Raw genomic sequence first — 23,597 nt, 5'->3', positions numbered from 1 at the left:
TTTGAGATGCCAAGGGAACACTTTTCCCAAAGATGGGCAAAATAAAGGATATAAATGGTAGAGACCTAGTGGACATTGAAGAGATAAAGAAGAAATGGAAAGAATACATGGAAAAAACTGCATAAAAAGGATCTAAATGGACTAGACTGGATTGCTATGATGGTGTCATCAGCCACCCAGAGCCAGACATTCTGGAGAGCAAAGTGGGCCTTAGGAAACACTGCTGTTAAAAAAGCTTGTGGATGTAACGGAATTCCAGTAGAACTGTTTAAAACTCTAAAGGATGATGCCATCAAGGCGTTGCATTTATTGTATAAGCAAATCTGAAAGACCTAGCAGTGGCCACAGGACTGAAAAAGGTCAGTCCTCATCTGGATTCCCAAGAAGGGCAGCACTAAAGAATGTGCTAACCATCAGACAATTGCTCACATCTCCCATGCTAGTAAGGTCATGCTTAACATCTTGCATGCTAGGCTTCTGCATTATGCAAACTAAGAACCTCCAGATGTCCAAGCTGGATTTAGACAAGAAAGAGGAACCAGAGCTCAAATTGCCAACATTTGCCGGATCACAGAGAAAGCTAGGGAATTCCAGAGAGACATCTACCTCTGTTTCATCAACTAGGCCAAAGCCTTTGACTGTGTGGATCATAACAAACTGTGAAAAGCTCTTAAAGAGATGGGGATACCAGACTATCTTACCTGTCTCCTGAGAAACCTGTATGCGGGTCAAGAAGCAACAGTTAGAACCCAGTATGGAACAACTGACTGGCTCAAGATTGAGAAAGGAGTATGACAGGGCTGTCTGCTGTTACCCTGTTTGTGTAATCTGTATGCTGAGCACATCATGAGAAGTGCCAGACTGGATGAGTTACAAACTGGAATCAAGATAGGCAGGAGAAACATCAATGACCTCAGATATGTGAATGGCAGAAAGTGAAGGAGAACTAAAGAGCCTCTTGATGAGGGTGAAGGAGGAGAGTCAAAGAGCCGGCTTAAAAATAATATTTTAAAAACTAAGATCATGGCATCCGGCCCCACTGCTTCATGGCAAATAGAGGGGCAGGAAAGGTGGAAGTAGTGACAGATTTCCTCTTGGGGTCTAAAATCACTGTGGATGGTGACTGCAGCCATGAAATCAGAAGACATTTGCTTCTTGGCAGGAGAGCTATGACAAACCTAGACAATGTGTTAAAAAGCAGACATTACTCTGCTGACAAAGGTCCATATAGTCAAGGCAATGGTCTTGCCAGTGGTCATGTATGGTTGTGACAGCTGGACTGTAAAGAAGGCGGAGCATCAAAGAATTACTGTATTTGAACTGTGGTGCTGGAGAAGACTCCTGAGAGTCCCTTGGAAATCAAGGAGATCAAACCAGTCAATCTCAAGGGAAATCAACCCTGAATACTCATTGGAAGGACTGATGCTGAAGCTGAAACTCCAGTATTTTGGTCATTTGATGCGAACAGGTGACTCATTGGAAAAGTCCCTGATGCTGGGAAAGACTGAGGGCAGAAGGAAAAGAGGGCATCAGAGGATGAGATGGCTGGATGGCATCACCGGTGCAATGGACATGAACTTGGGCAAACTTTGGGAGATGGTGAGGGACAGAGAGGTCTGGCATGCTGCTGTCCACGGGGTCACAAAGAGCCAGACATGACTGGGAGACTGAACAACAGCAACAATGCTTGGTGTAAGCATTTTACATGTATCAACTCATTTAAGCCCCAGGTAACCTTATAAAGTAGGTACTATAGCCATTCTTATTTTACAGATGTGGAATCAGCAGCACTCAGAGCCGGGAAGTAATTTGCCCAGAAAATAAGTGGTAAAGCTGGGGTTCGTATCCAGGCCACTCCCACCAGAGACGTTGCTCTTAACCTGCCTCTGACACATTTCTTCAAGAACCCTGTAGGGAGGGGTGTGTGTCTGGCTTGGGTGTCCCCACTCCCCCAGCCAGTTACCCTTCTAATCGCATTACCACTCCCTACAGAGCTCCTTTGTCAAAGCCCAGCAACAGACTTTAAACCACAAAATCATGTCTGACTGCGGTTGCTTGTTTAGTAGACCAACCAGATTTACAAATGAGAAAAGGAAGCATATCCTGGGCTCAAGAAGACTTTCCATAGCACTAGGAATTAAAAAAAAAAAAAAAAAGAAGGCCACATAAGATAAATAGATAATCCAATCAAAGCGAGACAAAGAGTTACTTTTTCCTGAAGTGAATTTTCTAAGGGTAAGATTTTCAAAACCAAGCCAATACATTTGTTTCCTGTTCTCAACCACAGTTCCCCTTGCTTTGGGTAAAACAAGCATGCTGTTTATAAAGTGCTTTCACAGATGCTTACTCCCTGATCTTGACAGCGCCCCAAAGAGTCGAGTGTCTTGCCTGAAATAACACATAAACTAAGTGGGGGAGTTTAGCCTGCAGCCTGGTCTCCTGACATAGCTAGCAGAACGCCGTAGCCTCACTGCTTGCTCTCTGTTCCTCAGTGACTGGAGTAGAGTGAAAAGCGTTCTGAGAACCTCATACTGTAAGTCTCGAAACTTCTGGTCACTCAGAAATAGCAGTGAGCAGACACTGAGGGCTTTATCATTCACCCAGAGCTGACCTAAGAATGTCACATGGTATAATTTATTTAGTCTCCACAACAAATCAGTGAGAAGCAGGTTACTACAATCCCCATTTTGCAGATAAAGAAACTGAGTGTGGAAGATTTTTACAGATCTTACTCAGATTCACCCTTCTAGGAAGTGGCAGAGCTTGTATCCAAACCCATACATCTGATTCCAGAAGCTGTTTGTTCATCCACCAACTTCTCTGGCCTCTGCTAAAAAAGTAAAATTGAATTATTCAACAGAGAACCCAACATATCAGTGTTTAGAAGAATCTGTGAATAGAAAAGGGAAAGTATACAATATTATAGCACTTTCATTATATTAAATAATCATTAGAAGGTAAACAGAACTATCATCTGGGTGTCGGCATAGAATATTAATGATTAACAAATTAAACTATATCAATTTATATGAATAGCTTCTCTGGGTAAGGGTCTGTGTCAGGTAATGTGGGAGCTCCAAAGACAACCAAGCCTGCCCCTGCCTTCACGAAGCCTACAGGGAAGCTAGAGAGACAGCAAGGCACCATCACACACATGTTATATATAACCCAGAAGGTATAAATACGAGTTCAGTGCAGTCACTGAACAGGGCAGTGAATCTACAGTCAACTACTGCAATAGGAGTTCAAAGCAAGGAAAAACCCCTCCAGGCTGGGGCTGTAAAGGAAAAGTTTGTGGAGGATATAGCTGGATCTTAAAGAATGCCAAAATAGGAAGAGTTCTGGGGAGGGAAGGGTATTTCAGATTCCAAGCAGAGGGAACAGTGTGAGCGTAGGTATGGAGGCAAGAAAATGCTGCAAGAGCACCTTTGGAGCAAGGACAGTAAACATGAAGTCTGACAGGACTTGCCCCTCACCCCTCAGGGCTATTGCTGTGGAGAACTGGAGGTAAAGTGCCCCGGCACTGACCGGTATCCAAGGATCCATGTGTGTGGCACATTCATCCACCCATAGGATGGGCAACTGCTTCCAGCAAGTTTTGTGTTCCTTGCACACCCATGACTGCTATTATCTCTCATGGGGAGTCCTTCAGAAGTATAATCAATCCAAAAGTACAATCCAAGGGATGTCAGCTCTAAGTTTTTGGAAACTTTAAAGCCAGCAAATGTTACCACACCTCCCATCCCTGCCATTGTCTTTGGAGACTTCCCAAAGTGACTTCTTTCAATCATCCACCCTTGCTGTCATGTCTCCAGACTGTTTTGGACTTCTTACCAATGACCTATGCCTAGTGTTCCAGCAATACCTCTGAGTGCCCACTGGAATGTCATTGCCTGTCAACAACTCCTCAACCTGTGCACACTCTTCCCTCTCTCTCCCTTTCCCTGCAGTTGCTCACAAGCTCCACATGGTTACGATCAAGGTCTTTCTCAAAACCCACTGCTATGCTACTGCTACTGCGTTCATGCAAAAAAAAAAAAAAAACTTTTTTTTTTTTTTTTAACCTATGCCTCCTATAGAATATAGCAGTGAGCAATGGTCCAAAATTCTACCTTCAGGTAGCTTCTATTCTTGGGAGGGGATTTCTAAGGGGGGAAAAAGGAAACATATGTATAGTTAGATGGTGATGAATGCCATTTAAGAAATGAAGCAGAGGTGGAGAACAGGGACTCCTATAGGAAAAGGCACAGAAGAAGATGAGGAAGGTTAAGCAGAGATTGGAAGAAGATGAGGGAGGCCACAGGGGGAAGAGCTCTCCAGGCACAGCAAAGCAAAGTGCAAAGGCCCAGATGCAGGGACAAGTTAGGTCATGTTGGGCACAGTCAAGAAGCCGGTGTGGCTGGGAACAAATAGTTCAGTGGTAAGACAGGGACTCAAAGCGGAAAGGTAGGCAGGCCAGATAGGGAAGACCAGGGTATAAATACTGGAATTAATCAGAGGGAGGTGGGAAGACAGGGGAGGGTTTTGAAGAGAATAACAAAAATAAGAAATACATTAAAAAAAATTAACCCAGCCATTATGTGAAGAATAGACAACAGAATCAGGGAGACAGGTTCCAGAGCAATCTTCCATTCTTCTGAATGGTCTTCTCCATAAGACTTGGCATCAACTAGGGGAATTTAGTACACACGTGGATGCTCCATTCATTCACTGGCTTCTCAGTTCACTGACTCCCTTGATTCAAAGGTAAAATTAACTTCATTTTCCTAATTAGTCGCTCAGTCCCATGGCTAGGTCTCAATCTTATCATCACCTGGGCTTGATTTGCTTCTGAAATCACAAAATAGCACATTCTATGCTCAAATCTCAGTTTCCTATCTTTACAACTTTGTTATTTATACCTAGTTGTTCAGTTCAGTTGCTCAGTCGTGTCCGACTCTTTGCGACCCAATGAGCTGGTCTCAAATTCATGGAAAATACCAGTCTGTCTGCTGTTCAGTCCTTCTACAGTCATTATGGCTATTTCTAACATTGTTTATAATCTGCAAACCATCTATCCTCCTATTTGCCCTGTCATTGAATTTGAAAATGAAACCCATCAAATTCCTGCCAACCTCTCCTTCACACCCATCTTTGCTTCTTCTTCCTTCTAATCCCACAGAATGAGGCTAAAACCTTCACCTTGTTCACCTTCTCAGTCTTTCCCACATTAGACATCTAATTCCATAGCTCATCTTTCCAACCAATCCTGGCTCTGGCTTCTTCCCTTCACTGTTTAAATTTGCTCACATCTCTCTTATTTTGGAAACACACACATGTAACAAGCCTATACACTTCCCCCAGTATACACCCCCTCAGCGTCTTGCCTTGTCTTTCTCTCCCTCTTGACAGCCAAGTTTATGGGGAAAGTGTTCTATCTCTTTTCGTGTCCACTTCTTAACCCATCATTTAAGGTGGCTCCACCTTACTCAAATCTCTGCATCCACCAGATTCCCTTTCCAGTCCTTGTCTCTCTGCAGCCAACCTTACAGAGGCACAGGTAGGCCAAACTCATACCTGGGATACTCTTGTCTCCACTACACTTCTACTCATCCTGTTTGTTTCAGAAACTGTTCTGGCCTCAGGAAACCTATTTTGAACACAGTCTAACCTCCTATCCCTAAATTACTGAAGAAGTTGCCCTACATGTCAGCAGAGTATCTTGTGCTTAATCTTTATTTACATTTACCACATGTTTGGAAGTTTCTTGTTCACCCATGAGCCCCCTTTGCTAGATCATAACCATTTGAGGTCAAGGTCTATGTTTATATCACAACTTCTCAGTATATACTCTTTTTAATTAAATTTACAGAGAAAGCTGAATTATGAGCAATGGCATGTAGAATCTGGGTTTTCATCTTTGCACTCTAAAGATAATTGAAAGTTGTCAACCAAAGGTGTGACTTGGTCAGGAGGGTAATTTGTAAGAGTCTCTTCCATTTCCCAGTTCTTTTTGCATTTATAAACCTTCTCATTTCATTGGGCTCCAGGAAACCACTGTTCTACTGTATGCAAAATTAAACTATCAAAGGATTTTTTTTTTTCATTTTCCAAGATAGGGATAGAGGATGATAAGCTGGATGGAGAAGGAATGATGTTGGACAGCTGAGTTTGGGACATGTGTGGGACAATTATGTAGATATGTCCAGTGAGCAGCTGAAGAATGGGTTGGTGCTCAGGCAAGGACTGAGCTGTGAATATGTATTTTGGTTTCAGCAGAATATACCTACATGGCAGCTGAAACATGAGAGAGTGTGCAGTCTCCAAGAGACAGCATGCAGCACAAGAAGAGTAGAGGGCTGGCATGTGGAGCACCTGAGGACATAGACACCTGATGGGTGGACAGTGGAAGAAGGACGGTGAAAGAAAGAAGACAGTGCAGGAATGGTCAGAGAACAAAGAAGCCCAGGAAGAACCTTTGGTGACCAAGGTCTACACCCTGATCTTCAGTCCTTGTGTGCAAGTCCTCCAGCCTGTCCACTCTAGACTTTGAGCTGAAGATTTCTGCTCCTGTAGGCTTATACTTCTGTATATGCTCACAATCCAATTTTAATCATCTTTTCACCACTTGACAGAAATGGTTTGGTATCTTCGGCCAGTTGCTACCATATTTACTCCAACAGCTATCCTAAACCATCACCTTCCCAAGGACTCTAATCATTCTCTCAGTTCAGTTCAGTTCAGTCGCTCAGTCATGTCCGACTCTTTGTGACCCCATGAATCACAGCACGCCAGGCCTCTCTGTCCATCACCAACCCCCGGAGTTCACTCAGACTCACATCCATTGAGTCAGTGATGCCATCCAGCCATCTCATCCTCTGTCATCCCCTTCTCCTCCTGCCCCCAATCCCTCCCAGCATCAGAGAGTCTTTTCCAATGAGTCAACTCTTCGCATGAGGTGGCCAAAGTACTGGAGTTTCAGCTTTAGCATCATTCCTTCCAAAGAAATCCCAGGGCTGATCTCCTTCAGAATGGACTGGTTGGATCTCCTTGCAGTCCAAGGGACTCTCAAGAGTCTTCTCCAACACCTCAGTTCAAAAGCATTAATTCTTTGGCGCTCAGCCTTCTTTACATTCTCTACTCTCACTCTTTTTTTTTTCAGCAACAGCTTTATTGAGATATAACCATTCAATTCACCCATTTAAAGTGTATGCTGCTGCTGCTGCTGCTAAGTCGCTTCAGTCGTGTCCAACTCTGTGCGACCCCATAGACGGCAGCCCACCAGACTCCCCCGTCCCTGGGATCCTCCAGGCAAGGATACTGGAGTGGGTTGCTATAATTCAATATTAAAAACATGTATTCACAAAGTTGTACAACTGTCACCAGAATCCATGTTAGAACATTTTCTAACTTCCAGAAGAAATACTGTACCCTTGAACCATCACCACACAAACCCATTCACTAGCACTCCAGTCCTAAAAAACCAATGATCTATTTTCTATCTCTATAAACTTGCCTGTTCAGAACATTACACATAAATGGAACTAGATAATATGTGGGTTTTGTGACAGGCTTCTTTCACTTAGTGTAATGTTTTCAAAATTCATCCACTTCATAGTAGGAATCAGAACTTGATTCCTTTTATGAAGATATATATCTGAAAAATGCTCCACTGTGTGAACATACTACAGTTTTAAATCCATTTATCAGCTGATAGACATTTGGGTGTTTCTATCTTTTGGCTATTGTCAATAATGCTGCCATGAACATTTGTGTATAAGTTTTTGTGTGGACACATGTTTTATTTCTCTTGGGCATATACCTAAGTGGAATTTCAAGGTTATTCGTTAACTCCATGTTTAATCATTTGAGGAACTGCCAGACTATTTGTCAAAGTGATTGCCCTATCTTAAATTCTCACCAACAGTATAGGATATGAGGGTTCCAGTTCTCTATATCCTTGCCAACTCCTGTTTTCTGTCTTTTTGATTTTAGACATCGTAGTATATATGAGTGGGCTTCCCAGGTGGCACTAGTTCTAAAGAAGCCACCTGCTAATGGGGGAGACGAGGGTTCAATCTCTGCGTCAGGAAGATCCCCTGGAGGAGGGCATGGCAACCCTCTCTAGTATTCTTGCCTGGAGAATCCCATGGACAGAGAAGCCTGGTAGATGAAGTGGTTCAGTTGTAAAGAATCTGCCTGGCAATGCAGGAGATGCGAGTTTGATTGCTGTGTCGGAAAGATCCCCTCAAGAATGAAATGGAACCCACTCCAGTATTCTTGCCTGGAAAATCCCACGGACAGAGGAGCCTGGTGGGCTACAGTCCGTGGGGTCACAAAGGAGTCGGATATGACTTAGCGACTAAATAACAACAAAAGTATACGTGAAGAGGTACCTCATTGTGATTTTTATTTCTAAGATGATTAATGATATTGAACATCTTTCATGTATTTGTTGGCCATCTATACATCTTCTTTGGAAGATACATGTCCCTTTTATCAGATATATGATTTTAAAATATTTTCTCCCATTCATTTCTTTGTTTTTTCACTTTCTTGATGATGTTCTTTGAAGCACAAAATTTTTCAATTTCTATAAAGTCCAATTTATCTATTTTTTTTGGTTGCTTGTGCTTTTCATGTCATATTTAAAAAATCATTATCTAATCTGAGGTCATGAAGATTACTCTTGTCTTCTCTTATGAGTTGTTTTACTATCATATTTTGGTACTTAGGAACACCTACTTTAAAGTGCTGAAGCACTGGATTTGAGCCATGAGTTCCCATTTAGCAGTTGTTTAGACAGTTAGCCTTAGGTAAATTGTATTCAACTTTTTCAAGCCTTGTTTCCTCTTCCCTAAAGTGGAATGAGTTGGTAAAAGCAATCTATGCCATAAGGAAATTTTTAGGCTCCAATCAATTAGTGTTTGTCCAAGCTCCTAACATAATGTCTGGCGCCTATAAGTGCTCTATAAATGTTAACTGTTAGAGACCATTGATGGGAGCTTCTCAGTGTTTACTCACCTACATCTTAAAACATTTCTGTGTTTTTACCTTCACTTCTATATTAGAGCAAGGGTATAATTGACTTTCACGTTATTTATTTCTAATACTATATAATCACAATTGTACTGTTTAATGTACATTCCATTATCTAAAATTGTGATTCATACTTTCTAAGATCTAACTTTTGGGTGCATTCCTATATTTGTGTTATGCAGGATGTCATATTATATGGATCATTTTGGCATTACCATACAAGCTGTGTTTTTCACAAAATGTAATTATGGCAATTTTATATTGCATTATATAAATCACAATGTATTACAACTATTAATTTGGATAATAACAACAGACTATTTATACGGAATAGATGAAAAAGGAAAAATCCACCAAAACACTTTGCTTCCATATAATTATACAATCTATTTATTCACAGAATAAATGACCAGTTAACAGTGTAATCTACACTAAAGCTATGGTAATTCTTCATGAACTTGGTTGGGAGTTATCTAAAGTTCTTTTGGGAATTACTCTGAGAAACAATTCCATTTTCTTCTGACAGATCAATAATATGAACCATCATACAGGATATTTCAAGAGTCTGGCTAGTGAACTTCATTTCTAGTCATCTCTGGATTAGCAGTTTTCAAACTTCAGTTGTGTGAGAATTACTTGATGCTGGGACTCTCCCCAGAGTTTCTGCCTCAGTCATCATGGGGTGGGATCTAAGAAGCTCCAGTTCTATAAAGTGCCTAAAGGTTGCTGATGCTGCTGGTTGAGTCCATGCTTTGAGTACATGTTCCAGTACATAATTAATATGCATTGAGGATATAGAGTCTACATTTCTAAGCTGGTCAGAATCCAGGGAATTTCATGGGTCTTCCAAATTCCATCAACTCTACTGGAGCTCCCTAGAGATCCCATGACACTCCAGACATCTCAAAAATCTTTTGGACTTCTACATAAAGATGTAACCATTTGAAAAACTGCAGGGGGTTGAGGGTAGCAATGATTTGGGGTGGGGATAACACTTTCTAATTTCTAGGAAAGCTTCAGGCCCTTGGAGGACCTGCTAACTCTTGAGTCCAGACCATAGGATTTTCCTGCAGTCTAATTATGTGCTTGGTCAAGCTGGTTTTGTTTGACTTATTCTCCTCTAATAGAACAGACCATGTAATAATTAGTGTCCCACCCCTGCCCAATTAGGCCTTCTTCATATTACAGGTCTACTATGTACACTCCTAAATTCAGTCATTTCAGTGAGTTTGATGATGATTATAATTTGCTTTCTGTTCCCTATCATACTAACATTCTGAGTGACTAGCAAGTTGTCCTTCTTTTGCCCTCGTTCAATAGTTGGTTTTATTTTAGTCTGCCAGCAGAGGTAGGTGTGTGTGTGAGACTTGGACAATTCCCTTGGTTATGCTTTGGGGTTGCTGTTAGAACCACCTCAAGCAAAAATCTGTGGGGCAAGTTTATCTTGCATATGGATACACAGTATGGAAAAGTATAAATCAAAGTATTATCTCTGCAACATGAACATACAAAGAGATACATACAAAGAGAAGTAGAACCAAGAGAAGAGAACCTGTAACATGTTTAAGGATTAAGTCATGTCCAATAACAGAAATATCCTAGTCTTTCTCAATTATTTCAGCTGACAGATTTCTATTTTAAGTTAGCTAGTTTAATTTAGGTTCCCATCATTACTAAAAAGTCCCAATTACATTATTCCTGAAGTTAACAACTCTATAGGAAAAAAAAAAATTCCGGTATTTCTCCTCTACTCTCAATTCAGTGCTCTAATCATGGAATAGTTTACTTCTGACTCTTCCATTCACCAAATGTATGTGTATTTCTCTCCCATATTAAGCAATTCTCTGGTTCTCCAGACACCATCTCACAATTAAACTGACACTGTCTTCCTGGAGATACCATAAAATCCCACAGATTATGGCTTTAGTCCCACAATACTGTTTCTAATCCCACTTTAGATATCAAACACAAAGCCAGGTTGTCATCTGGGCATCTGACCTTCTGACTGGCTATAACTCTGAGGTTTCCATGACCTACTCTTCAGGTTCAATTATTTCCTAGAATGGCCCACAGAACTCTGAGAAACAGTGTACTTACCATTGTTTATTTTAACAAAAGATACTTCAAAGGCTACAGATGAACATCCTGATGCAAGAGATGCACAGGGCAAAGTATAGGGGAAGGGGTTAAAAGATGCTTTCCCAGGCCAAATTTCAATCAGGCTCCCCTAAACTCTCCATCGAGGCCCATCCTTGTATTTCCTTGCAGAATCCAGTTTCAGTAAGAATCCTGCTAAATCAGTTTAGCAAGAATTCCCACCTTTAATATCCCATCAAACTTCTCATTTTTGCCACCTCCCCCCAGGTGTATCTGATCAGCCTGGCTGCCCTCAGCAAGAATCCTGTTACTCATTTCAGTCAGACTTCCCCAGACTTGTCTCCTTGTAGTAATTTTCCATCTACTGATATCCCACCCAAACTTACTGCTTGGTTATAAATCTATACTTGTTCTGGTTGTATTTGGAATTGATTCTAGCTCTATTCTGTAATCTCTCTGTCCCTACTGTAATATTTTTTAAAAATGTATTATTATTATTTATTTAAAATTAATTTTACTGGAGTATAGTTGACTTAAAATATTGTGTTAGTTTCTACTGAACAGCACAGTGAATCAGCTGTACATACATCCACTCTTTTTTAGATTCTTTTCCCATACAGGAAAAGAGTATTGAGTAGAGTTCCCTGTGCTACACTGTAGGTTTGTAGTAGTAGTAGTAGTAGTGTTAGTCACTCAGTGGTGTCTGACTCTTTGAGACCCTCTGGACTATAGCCTGCCAGGCTCCTCTGTCCATGGAATTTTCTAGGTAAGAATACTGGAGTGGGTTGTCATTTCCTTCTCCAGGATATCTTTGCAAACTGGGGATCAAACCTGGGTCTCCTGAACTGCAGGCAGATTCTTTACCATCTGAGCCACCAGGGAAGCCCTGTAGGTTCTTATTATCTATTTTATACATAGTAGTGTGATAAATTGGGAGACTGGGATTGACAAAGACATACATATGCAATAGTTTTTTGAATAAAATCTATTTTACTGCTTTAACTTACTGTCCTGCTCTGATTCTCTTTTTAGCAAGACATGAAACTCCTATGGTCTATCCAAGCAAACCACCTGTCCAGTACCTTCCATATGTTCAGCATTCCAGAATTTTTTTTTTAAATAATTGAAATAGAGCCGATATATAATATATATAAGTATAGGGGTATAATACAGTGATTTAAGAATTTTTAAAGCTTATATTCCATGTAGTTATTAGCAAATATTAGCTATTTTCCCTGTGCTGCAGAGTGTATCTTTGTAGCTTATTTATTTCATATATAATAATTTTGTACTTTTAATCCCCTATCCCTATCTTACCCCTCCCTGGATTGGTAACCACCAGTTTGATTCCTGTATCTGTACGACTGTTTCTTTTGTTATATTCACTACTTTATTTTATTTTTAATAAGATTCCACATGTAGGTGATAGTATACACTATTTGTCTTCCTATGTCTGACTTATTTCACTTAGCATAATACCCTCCAGATCCATTCATGTTGTCACAAATGGCAAAATTTTTCTTTTATTATGGCTGAGTATATGGGCTTCCTGGTGGCTCAGATGGTAAAGAATCTGCCTGCAATGCAGGATACCTGGTTTTGATCCTTGGGTTGGGAAGATCCCTTGGAGGAGGGCATGGCAACCCACTCCAGTATTCTTGCCTGGAGAATCCCCATGGACAGAGGAGCCTGGCAGACTACAGTCCATGGGGTCACAAAGAGTTGGACATGACTGAGCAACTAAGCACAGCACAGCACAGCACAGGGAGCTAAAATAAGTTACGAGGAACTCTCCTTTAAGTTAACATTTTAAATTATTTTTGCGAGGGAATAAGAAGGGCATGGGAGAAGGCAATGGCACCCCACTCCAGTACTCTTGCCTGGAAAATCCCATGGATGGAGGAGCCTGGTAGGCTGCAGTCCATGGGTTCACTAAGACTCGGGCACGACTGAGCGACTTCATTTTCACTTTTCACTTTCATGCATTGGAGAAGGAAATGGCAACCCACTCCAATGTTCTTGCCTGGAGAATCCCAGGGACAGGGAAGCCTGGTAGGCTGCTGTCTGTGGGGTCCCACAGAGTCGGACACGACTGAAGCGACTTAGCAGCAGCAGCAGCAGCAAGAAGGGCATAAAAATTTTCATGGTGAATACTTCATTAAAAACAAAAGATCAAATGGAATATTTACACCCCTGAATAGGAACTTCTCTATAAGTACTGTGTGATTCCTGAGGAGAAGCACTCCCTACAGCAGGTCAGGAAATGCCTTGATCAGCCCAAAATATCTTATATACTAGACTGAGGGTTACTTAAGACATTGATAAAAATGGACCTTCTAGAAGAAAATTTAATATTTTTTACTTACACGTTGCCACAGTGAGGGTACAGAAGAGTAACTAAAGTGGTGTTTGATTGTTATATTGTTGTGATTGTAAAGAATCACTAAGACCTTATTGAAATTCTCAAGTAAACTATAGATGGGGATGATAATTTCTATATGAAATCATCACTGGTATTCCCTCAACTTAATTTCTTCCTTTATTAAATATTTCAATAGAGTTTATTGTGCGAATTCTTTTTCTTTCACATATACATATTTAAATAAATAATTTAAATAAAAGAATCAATTCATTACATGCGGTATTGCTTTTGAAGGGTTTATCACAAACTGTATTCACTTCCTTAACTGAAAGAGCCTCTGTGATGTTTTGTACATATAACACTGATTATATTTAATTATTTTAAGTAGCTCTGCAAAATACTTTAGAACTTAATACCATCTGCTATTTTATGATATAGCTGCTAAGCTGCTACTGCTAAGCTGCTTCAGTTGTGTCTGACTGTGCGACCCCAGGGACGGCAGCTCACCAGGCTCCCCGTCCCTGGGATTCTCCAGGCAAGAACACTGGAGTGGGTTGCCATTTCCTTCTCCAATGCATGAAAGTGAAAAGTGAAAGTGAAGTCGCTCAGTGGTGTCCGACTCCTAGTGACCCCATGGACTGCAGCCTACCGGGCTCCTCCGTCCATGGGATTTGCCAGGCAAGAGTACTGGAGTGGGTTGCCATTACCATCTGCTATTTTATGATATAGCTACTTCCTGGGTAATTTTTTTTCTTGCATTTACTAAGACTGGGCTGCTAACTATAATTTTGGCTTATTGTTATTAATTTAAAAATCATAATATATGTCTAGTAGCTACTGTTTGCCTTTTGATAACATTGGTAATTTTCCCATTTGTCTTAATCCTAAACCCTTAATTTTGGGCCACAAAACAAGAAAAATTAATTGAATTATCAATTGGAAAAGAAAAATGCAATGATTTTAGTCATTTAAGTTTCTATTTAATAAATACAATGCTAATTTGGTACTCTTATGACTATTCCTGCTGCTGCTGCTGCTAAGTCGCTTCAGTCGTGTCCGACTCTGTGCGACCCCAGAGACGGCAACCCACCAGGCTCCCCCGTCCCTGGGATTCTCCAGGCAAGAACACTGGAGTGGGTTGCCATTTCCTTCTCCAATGAATGAAAGTGAAAAGTGACAGTGAAGTCGCTCAGTCATGTCTGACTCTTAGCGACCCCATGGACTGCAGCCTTCCAGGCTCCTCCAACCATGGGATTTTCCAGGCAAGAGTACTGGAGTGGGGTGCCATTGCCTTCTCTGTATGACTATTTCTAGCTGTCAATAATACCACCATCTAAACTGAATATTTTGATTCTCTGATGATTTGCTTAGTTCAAATTGAATTTATCCAAGGTACTTTGTGTTTAACAAGTGGGTGAGTTAAAGGTCAAAGAAAGAAAACAATCCATTCACTCATAGGTACAATAAAACCATAAAATCATTAAGATAAATAAAGCAGGTGCAATGTAAGTAACAACTGAGGTGGCCAACAAGACAATTAGGTGCTAGGAAACACGGTATAATGAAAACTATATAAATTCAGTGCTAAATTTGACCCTGCACTTTGGGAAGAGCCAGTGGAAAATAAAATTGTGATGTGCTATGGGGTCATACCTCTGTATTAAGATGAACAAACTTCTCTACCTTGTACTTGGGAGGTATATAGTCCATCAGATCTTGACTGGCATAATAAAAGCCATTCAAAAGTGTTTCTTAAGGAGAGGACAATTTTATTCCACTAAAATCTTAATCCCACTAATGAACTGCATAAAATGTTGACTTGTGGCTCCATGAAATTTTGGGGAGGAATTAGTTTTATCCAGGTTGACAGATTACCAGTGAATTGTTTTGTACAGGCAAAAAGCTTAGAGAAACTAGGGTACTGGTCCTTAGGCATTTTTATTCATGTACATCCTAAAATAATTTGGAAAAATCATATGCCCTTTAAACATTTAAAAACTAATATCTAAGAATTTCTATGACAAGTTTAAAAAATTTTTAAAGGATATAATTTTTAGCATACTTATCTATGGTATTTTAAAATTAAAGCTTTAACACCATATTTAAAAGCACATTTATGGATCATTTAAACACCACACAGATTTGATAGCATCATTGTCCATTTAAAATACATGAACAGGTTTTCTTTAGTAGCCAGAAATTTTACATTGTTTCTTATTTTCCATGAACTCCTATTTCCATTCTACTTTCACTATAAAATTCTCTTACGGGATGAATTATCATTGATGTAACTACTGGCATTCAATTGCTCCCAACAACCATTTGCATAAATATCTAGAAATTATTTTAATTATAATTGGTAAATATGGCTCTTTCCACCCGTACTTCCCTCCTTCACACTTCCTGCTTTATCATGTATTTTTTCAAATGGTTGTGAGCATTTTTGGGGAACTTGCTAAAAGCAAGTTGAGTTGGGGACACATTTGGCGTGTATCATTGTTTATATATTTATAAGGCTGACAATTACTTCTGTATGTATCTATGTAAGTTAGAAACGTATGAGACCCTGGGTACAGTCTGAATATTTGCATCTCCTCCAAATTCATATATTTAAATCCTAATGTCCACTGTCATGGTATTAAGAGGTGGGACCTTTGGGTGGTGATTATGTCATGACGGTGGAACCTCTATGTGTGGATTAAAATTCCTAAAAAAAAAGAAACCCTACAAAGTTCTCTAGCCCCGTCTAGTATGTAAGGATACAAGCAGAAAGTGCTGGCTATAAACCAGTAAGAGGGCTCTCACCAGGAGTCCCCCATGCTGATATTTTGATCATGGACTTCCCACCTGATTATGGACTTCCCACTTCTCTAAAACTGTGAGAAATAATTTCTGCTTTTTACAAACTACCCAGTTTGTGGTATTTTAATGAAGATCAGCCAAACTAAGATCAGCACTTGATCAAAATATAATATTTTTAGATTTAGAAATATTTGTGTTATCCCTTGGCATAATAAAATTTGTAATATAATTTGTAATGTAATGTAATATTTAGTTTTTCATGCTAAATATTTACATTCATATATAAATTTGCAAACCTTTTCTTAAAATGCCCCTCCCCTCTCCACAAATTAGATAAGCCTCAAGCCTCATAAAAACTGCCTATACTTTATTTGACCTAATTATGTACACTGTGCTTGAAATTTTGTGTTTTCTGAAAAGAAGGGCAAAAATAATCTATAGTTTTTGTACTAACAAAAGTACAATTATAATTTTCTATTAAAACCAGGATCCATTCTTAAAAAGTAATCAGGGTACACAGTAAGCGGTTCCTGCCCCATCCTACAGTACCTCCCAATCACAAAGTGCACCAAATTAGCAAGTTTTAATACACAAAGTTCCCTCAATGGAAACACGATTAAGTCAAAGAATAAAACATTGTAGAACCTTAATTAGGGATGTTTCATAGACACTAATTGTTTTGGTCTCATGAGTTATTTTTTAACTTTTTAAATTAAAAACTTAAAAGATATGTGAAAGTCACAAGTACAGCACAATAACCATTTTACTTCACCTAGATTAACCAATTGTTAATATTTTACTATGATGGCTTTCTCAAATTAATTATAATAATAGTATTGTTGAAAAAAAATTGAAAACAAGTTGCAGAGTTATATCACTTGACCCACTAGACATCTCTTCAAGAAAATTGCAGATACTAAGGGAACGTTTCATGCAAAGAGGCGCATAATAAAGGACAGAAACGGTAAGGACAGAAGCAGAAGAATATAAGTAGAGATGGCAAGAATACACAGAAGAATTGTACAAAAAAGGTCTTCGTGACCCAGGTAATCACGATGGTGTGATCACTCATCTAAAACCAGACATCCTGGAATTCAAAATCAAGAGGGCCTTAGGAAGTATTACTATGAACACAGCTAGTAGAGGTGATAGAATTCTAACTGAGCTATTTCAACTGCTAAAAGATGATGCTATTAAAGTGCTGAACTCAATATGCCAGCAAACTTGGAAAACTCAGCACTGGCCACAGGACTGGAAAGGGTCAGTTTTCATTCTAATCCCAAAGAAGGGGAATGCCAAAGAATGTTCAAACTACCACACAATTGTGCTCATTTCACATGATAGCAAGGTAATGCTTAAAATCCTGCAAGCTGGGCTTCAACAGTACATGAACTGAGAACTACCAAATGTTCAAGCTGAATTTAGAAAAGGCAGAGAAACCAGAGATCAAATTGCCAACATCTGCTGGATCATGTTTTTCCAGAAAAACATCTACTTCTGCTTCATTGACTATGCTAAGGCCTTTGACTGTGTGGATCACAACAAACTGTGGAAAACTCTTAAAGAGATGGGAATATCAGACCACCTTACCTGCCTCCTGAGAAACCTGTACACAGGTTGAGAAGCAAGAGTTAGAACCAGACATGGAACAACGGACTGGTTCCAAATTGGAAAAGGAGTACATCAAGGCTGTTTACTGTCACCCTGCTTATTTAACTTATACGCAGAGTACATTATGTGAAATGCAGGGCTGGATGAATCACAAGCTGGAATCAAGACTGCTGGTAGAAATATAAAAAACCTCAGATATGCAGATGATACCACCCTAATGGCAGAAACTGAAGAGGAACTAAAGAGCCTCTTGAGGAAGGTGAAAACAGAGAGTAAAAAGCTGGCTTAAAACTCAACATTCAATAAACTAAGATCATGGCATCACTTCATGGCAAATAAATGGGGGAAAAAATGGAAACAACTACAGACCTTATTTTCTTGGATTCCAAAATCACTGTGGACAGTAACTGCAGCCATGAAATGAAAAGATGCTTGCTCTTTCGAAGAAAAGTTACGACAAACCTAGACAGTGTATTAAAAAGCAGAGATACCACTTTGTCAACAAAGGCCTGTCTAGTCAAAGCTATCGTTTTTCCTATAGTCATGTACGAATGTGAGAGCTGGACCATAAAGAAGGCTGAGTGCCAAAGAATTGATGTTTTTGAACTGTGGTGTTAGAGAAGACTCTTGAGAGAGTCCCTTGGACACTAAAACCAGTCAATCTTAAAGGAAATCAGTCCTGAATATTTGTTGGAAGGACTAATGCTAAAGCTGAAGCTCCAACACTTTGGCTACCTGATTCAAGAAGCCAATTCTTGGAAAAGCTCTTGATGCTGGAAAAGATTGAGGGCAGGAGGAGAAGAGGGTGACAGAGGATGAGATGACTGTACGGCATCGCTGACTCAATGGATAGAAGTTTGAGCAAACTCTGGGAGATAGTGAAGGGCAGGGAAGCCTGGCATGCTTCAGTCCATTGAGTCACATAGAGCTGGACATTACTGAGCGACTGAACAACCACCACTTGAACAAAACCATAGAAATGAGCTTTATTAGATTAGAGCAAAAGTAATTTTGGTTTCGCATTGTTGAAATTTGTCATTTTAACGTTGGAAAGTTGCAAGTGTTAGCTGCTTAGTTGCATCTGATTCTTTGTGGCCTCATAGACTGTAGCCTATCAGGTTCCTCTGTCCATGGAATTCTCCAGGTAAGAATACTGGAGTGGGCTGGCATTCCCTTCTCCAGGGGACCTTCCCAAGCCAAGGGTTGAACCCAGGTCTCCCATATTGCAGGTAGATTCTTTATCATCTGAGCTACCAGGGAAGCCCATAACCCTTGATATTGGAATACATTCGTAAATAAATGTGATTATGTTGTGGTTGTTCAGTCACTAAGTTGTGCCCAACTCTTGTGACCCTATGGACTGTAGCCTGCTAGGCTCCTCTGTCCGTGGGATTTTCCAGGCAAAAATACTGGAATGGGTTGCCGTTTCCTTCTCCATGGTTATATTATACATGATTTTAATGTGAGCTTCTCGCTTTACACTTTTTTGCTAATGACTTATTACTTGATGTTTATTTTATATTTATTTTAGATTATGGAAATGATATTAGACCAAAAGCGAATTTTAGCAATTTTCTTATTCAAGTTTAAAATGGGTAGTAAAGCAGGGGAGACAACTCGCAACATTAGAAACTGCTGTAGAACAGCAGTATGTAGAACATACAGTGCAGCAGTGGTTCCAAAAGTTTTGCGAAGGAAGTGAGAGCCCTTGAAGATAAGGAGCTCAGTGGATAGCCATCGAAGTTGACAACTATGAATTTAAAGCCACTCTTGAAGATGATCCTCTTGCAAACACACAAGAAATTTCTGAAGAACTCAACATCGACCCTTCTACGAAGGTGAAACAGTTCGATAAGTGTGCACCTCATTGACTGACTGTAAATTTTTAAGTGGTGTCTTCTTTTATTCTAGGCAACAAGAAAAACATCTCGCGATTAGATTGTGACGTGCAATGAAAAGTAGATTTTATACAACAACCGGTAATAAGCAGCTCAGTGGCTGGACTAAGAAGAAGATCCAAAGTTCTTCCCTAAGCCAAACTTGCACTCAAAAAAGGTCATGGTCACTGTTTGGTGGTCTGCTGTTCATATGATCAACTACAGCTTTCTGAATCCTGGTGAGACCATTACATCTGAGAAGTATGTTCAGCAAACAAATGAGATACGCTGAAAACCACAATGCTCGCAGCCAACATTGGTCAACAGAAAGGGCGCAATTCTCTTCTTCGTGACAATGCCCAACCATAGGTCACACAATCGATGCTTCAAAAGTTGAACAAATTTGGCTACAAAGTTTTGCCTCATATGCCATATTCACCTGACCCCTTGCCAACCAACTACCACTTCTTCAAGCATCTCGATAACTTGTTGCAGGGAAAATGCTTCCACAACTAGCAGGATTCAGCAAATAATATCTAAGAGTTTGTCAAATCCTGAAGCATGGATTTTTACATTACAGGGATTAAAAACTTATTTCACATTAGCAAAAATGTGTTGATTGTAATGGTTCCTATTTTGATTAATGAAGATGTGTTTGAGCTTAGTTATAATGATTTAAAATTCACAAAAAACACCATTATGTTTGCACCAACCTAATACTTGTTTTGTCAATTGATGAGGAAAGGTTATTATCTTATTTCTCATGTCCTCTCAAAAGCCAGTATACTTAAATGTGAAATATCAGAACCTTGAATTGCTATTCATCTCTTTGCTCAGCATGCTGAAAATAGGATCAGCATACTTTGATCCCATTCACAATTTTCACAACTTCCCTAAATTATGAATTAATATCTATAGACATATTTTTATCTTCCTGCTCTTCTTTACTGAGAAAGGAGCCTGAGGAGGATTGGCACTTGGGGTGAACTTCCTTTTATTTATGTACTGACATCCTTTCTTGTTCCACATGTCATGGGTACATATGACACTTTCCAATTCATATCATGGTTTTCAAATAAATAATTAAAATAAAACAAAACAAAGCTCTCTTTTCCAGTAGCATTGTGAGCTAGGGGATCTGGCAGCCTACAGAATGGGAGAAAATATTTGCAAATGATACAACAAACAAGAGCTTAATTTCCAAAATAAAAACAGCTCATACAACTCAACAAGGAAAAAATGAATAACCCAATTGAAAAATGGGCAGAAGACTTAAATAGACATTTCTTCAAAGAAGACATACAGATAGCCAACAGACACATGAAAAGATGCTCAACATTACTATTATTATAGAAATTCAAATTAAAATAATGAGCTATCACCTCTCACCTGTTAGAATGGCCATCATTAGAAAGTCTACAAATAACAAATGCTGTAGAGGGTGTGGAGAAAAGGGAACCCTCCTATACCACTGGTAGGAATATAAGATGGTGCAGCCATTATGGAAAACAGTATGGAGGTTCCTCTGAAAACTAAAATTTAGAATTATTTTATGATCCAGCAATCCCACTCCTGGGCATACATCCAGACAAAAACTCTAATTCAAAAAGATACATGGGATTTTCCTGGCAGTGCAATGGATATGAATCCATCTGCCAACGCAGGGGACAAGGGTTGGATCCCTGGGCTGGGAAGATTCCACATGCTGTGAAGCAACTAAGCAGGCGTGCCACAACTACTGAGCCAACACTCTAGAGCCCACGAGCTGCAACTACTGAGCCCGCATGCCACAGCTACTGCAGTCTGCAAGCCCACGTGCCGTGAGTCACAACCAGTGAGCCTGTGTGCTGCAACTACCGCCACCTGTATGCCTAGAGCTCCTGCTCCACCACAGGAGAAGCCGCTGCAAGGAGAAGCCCGCAAGCCGAAGAAGAGTAGCTCCCGCTTGCCCCAGCTAGAGAAAGCCTGCCCAATGCAACGGAGACTCAGCTCAGAGAAAAAGAAAGAAAGAAAGAAGATATATGGAGTCCCATGTTCATAGCAGCACTACTCACAATAGTCAAGACACAGAAGCTATCTCAATGTCCACAGACAGGTGAATGGATAAAGAAGATGTGTTGAACATATACAACGAAATACTACTCAGTCATAATAAAGAACAAAACCATGGGTGCAACTAGAGATTATCATACTAAGTGATGCAAGTAAGAAAGAGAAAGACAAATACCATATGATATCACTTAAATGTGGAATCTAAAATATGACACAGATAAACCTATCTATGAAAGAGAACAGACTCACAGATATAGAGAACAGGCTTATAGTTGTCAAGGAGAAGAGGGGTTGGGGGAGGAATGGAGAGGGAGGCTGGGTTAGTAGACGTAAGCTATTATGTATAAAACAGGTAAACAACTAGGTCCTACTCTATAGCACAGGAAACTATATTCAGTACCCTATGATAAATAATGGAAAATAACATTAAAAAATGTGTATGTATGTATAACTGAATCACTTTGCTATACAGCAGAAATTAGCACAACATTGTAAATTAAGTATACTTCAATAAAAAGAAAATATTTCTTTAAAGATTGAGCATTATTCTCACAGAAATTCCATGACCTGTTTAATAATTGCTGCTTTTGCATATTTTCTAAAAACTGCATTAGTAAGTGTATCTCTGAAAATATTTTCATGTTAGTTTTTAATATCTATTATTTTGCATTTTGGGGGCTTCTCTGCTGGCTCAGATGGTAAAGAACCTGCCTGCAGTGCAGGAGATCCCGGTTTGATCCCTGCATTGGGAAGATCCCTTGGAGGAAGGCATGGCAAGCCACTCTAGTACCCTTGCTTGGAGAATCCCATGGACAGAGGAGCCTGGCGGGCTACAGTCCATAGGATCACAGAGTCAGACATGACTGAAGTGATTTAGCATAGCACAGCACATGTTTTGCATTTTATTTAGTGCCATGGTGCTTTATCCCCAAGTCTCAAAAATGAGCCAGTAGTGCCTCACTGAAGCATAAAAGTAAGATGGCAATAACAACAATCCCAACAACACAGAAGAAAGTAATAAAGAAAGGTGAGTAACACAGCCTTTCAGTAAAATCTAAATGTGAGTCTTTCTGGGCAGAGGAAATGAATATAGAGTGGACTGATTTCACATAAGGAACTGCAAAGGAAAAGTGCACATGGCAAGTGCCATTATGGATAACTGAAGGCTGCATTTTACTGTCCAGGCAGTCCATTTACCTCATCCTCTCTAATGAAGCTTGTCAAAAAAGAACATGAATTCAGTTTTCCTGAATTCAAAAAAAGTACAGTTTTCCTCAAAAGCTAAAAATTAAGCCAATTTAGTTTCTCCAGAACTGAATAATATTTTCCAACATAAAATTGGTAATTTATATTACTTAAACCAAAACTAATAAGATCTTCTTCAACATTGAAGACTTCACAGCAAAAACAGGCACAAGTCATACTGTTCCTAACAGGCTGGTAAAACTAGTCATAAAAATTAACAATATACATTTTTCTCAGCAACAAAACAAATTTTGGCAAAAATCTTTGCCAAATGACACTAATGGATATTGTCCAACATAAACAGCATAATTTTTTAAGGAGGTTTGATTTATAATATTACATTAGTTTCAGCTTTACCACATAGTGATTTAAACTTTCATAGACTTTATTACATTCAGCATTATTATAAAACATTGGCTGTATTCTGTGTTATATAGCATACCTTTGTAGCTTATCATTTTATATACAGTTTGTACCTCTTAATCCCCTACCATAACCTTACCCTTTCCTGTTCCTCCTTCCCTCTCCCCACC

General features: G+C 39.6%; 1 long non-coding RNA gene across 2 annotated transcripts in view; it reads right to left on the bottom strand.

The window, feature by feature from the left end:
* Nucleotides 1–2,620: 2,620 nt before the first annotated feature.
* Nucleotides 2,621–23,597, bottom strand: part of LOC133245927 (uncharacterized) — a 230,588-nt gene continuing 209,611 nt past the window's right edge. Inside the window, exon 5 of one of the 2 annotated variants that reach the window (XR_009735818.1) lies at nucleotides 2,621–2,830. This is a non-coding gene — a long non-coding RNA (uncharacterized LOC133245927). The remainder of the gene's footprint in view (nucleotides 2,831–23,597) is intronic. The other variant, XR_009735819.1, reaches the window with a different exon arrangement.

Source organism: Bos javanicus, chromosome 4 (genome assembly GCF_032452875.1).
Source record: "Bos javanicus breed banteng chromosome 4, ARS-OSU_banteng_1.0, whole genome shotgun sequence".
Classification (NCBI taxonomy): domain Eukaryota; kingdom Metazoa; phylum Chordata; class Mammalia; order Artiodactyla; family Bovidae; genus Bos; species Bos javanicus.
Note: the sequence above shows the minus strand (reverse complement) of the source record. Positions and strands in the feature narration are given on the sequence as shown.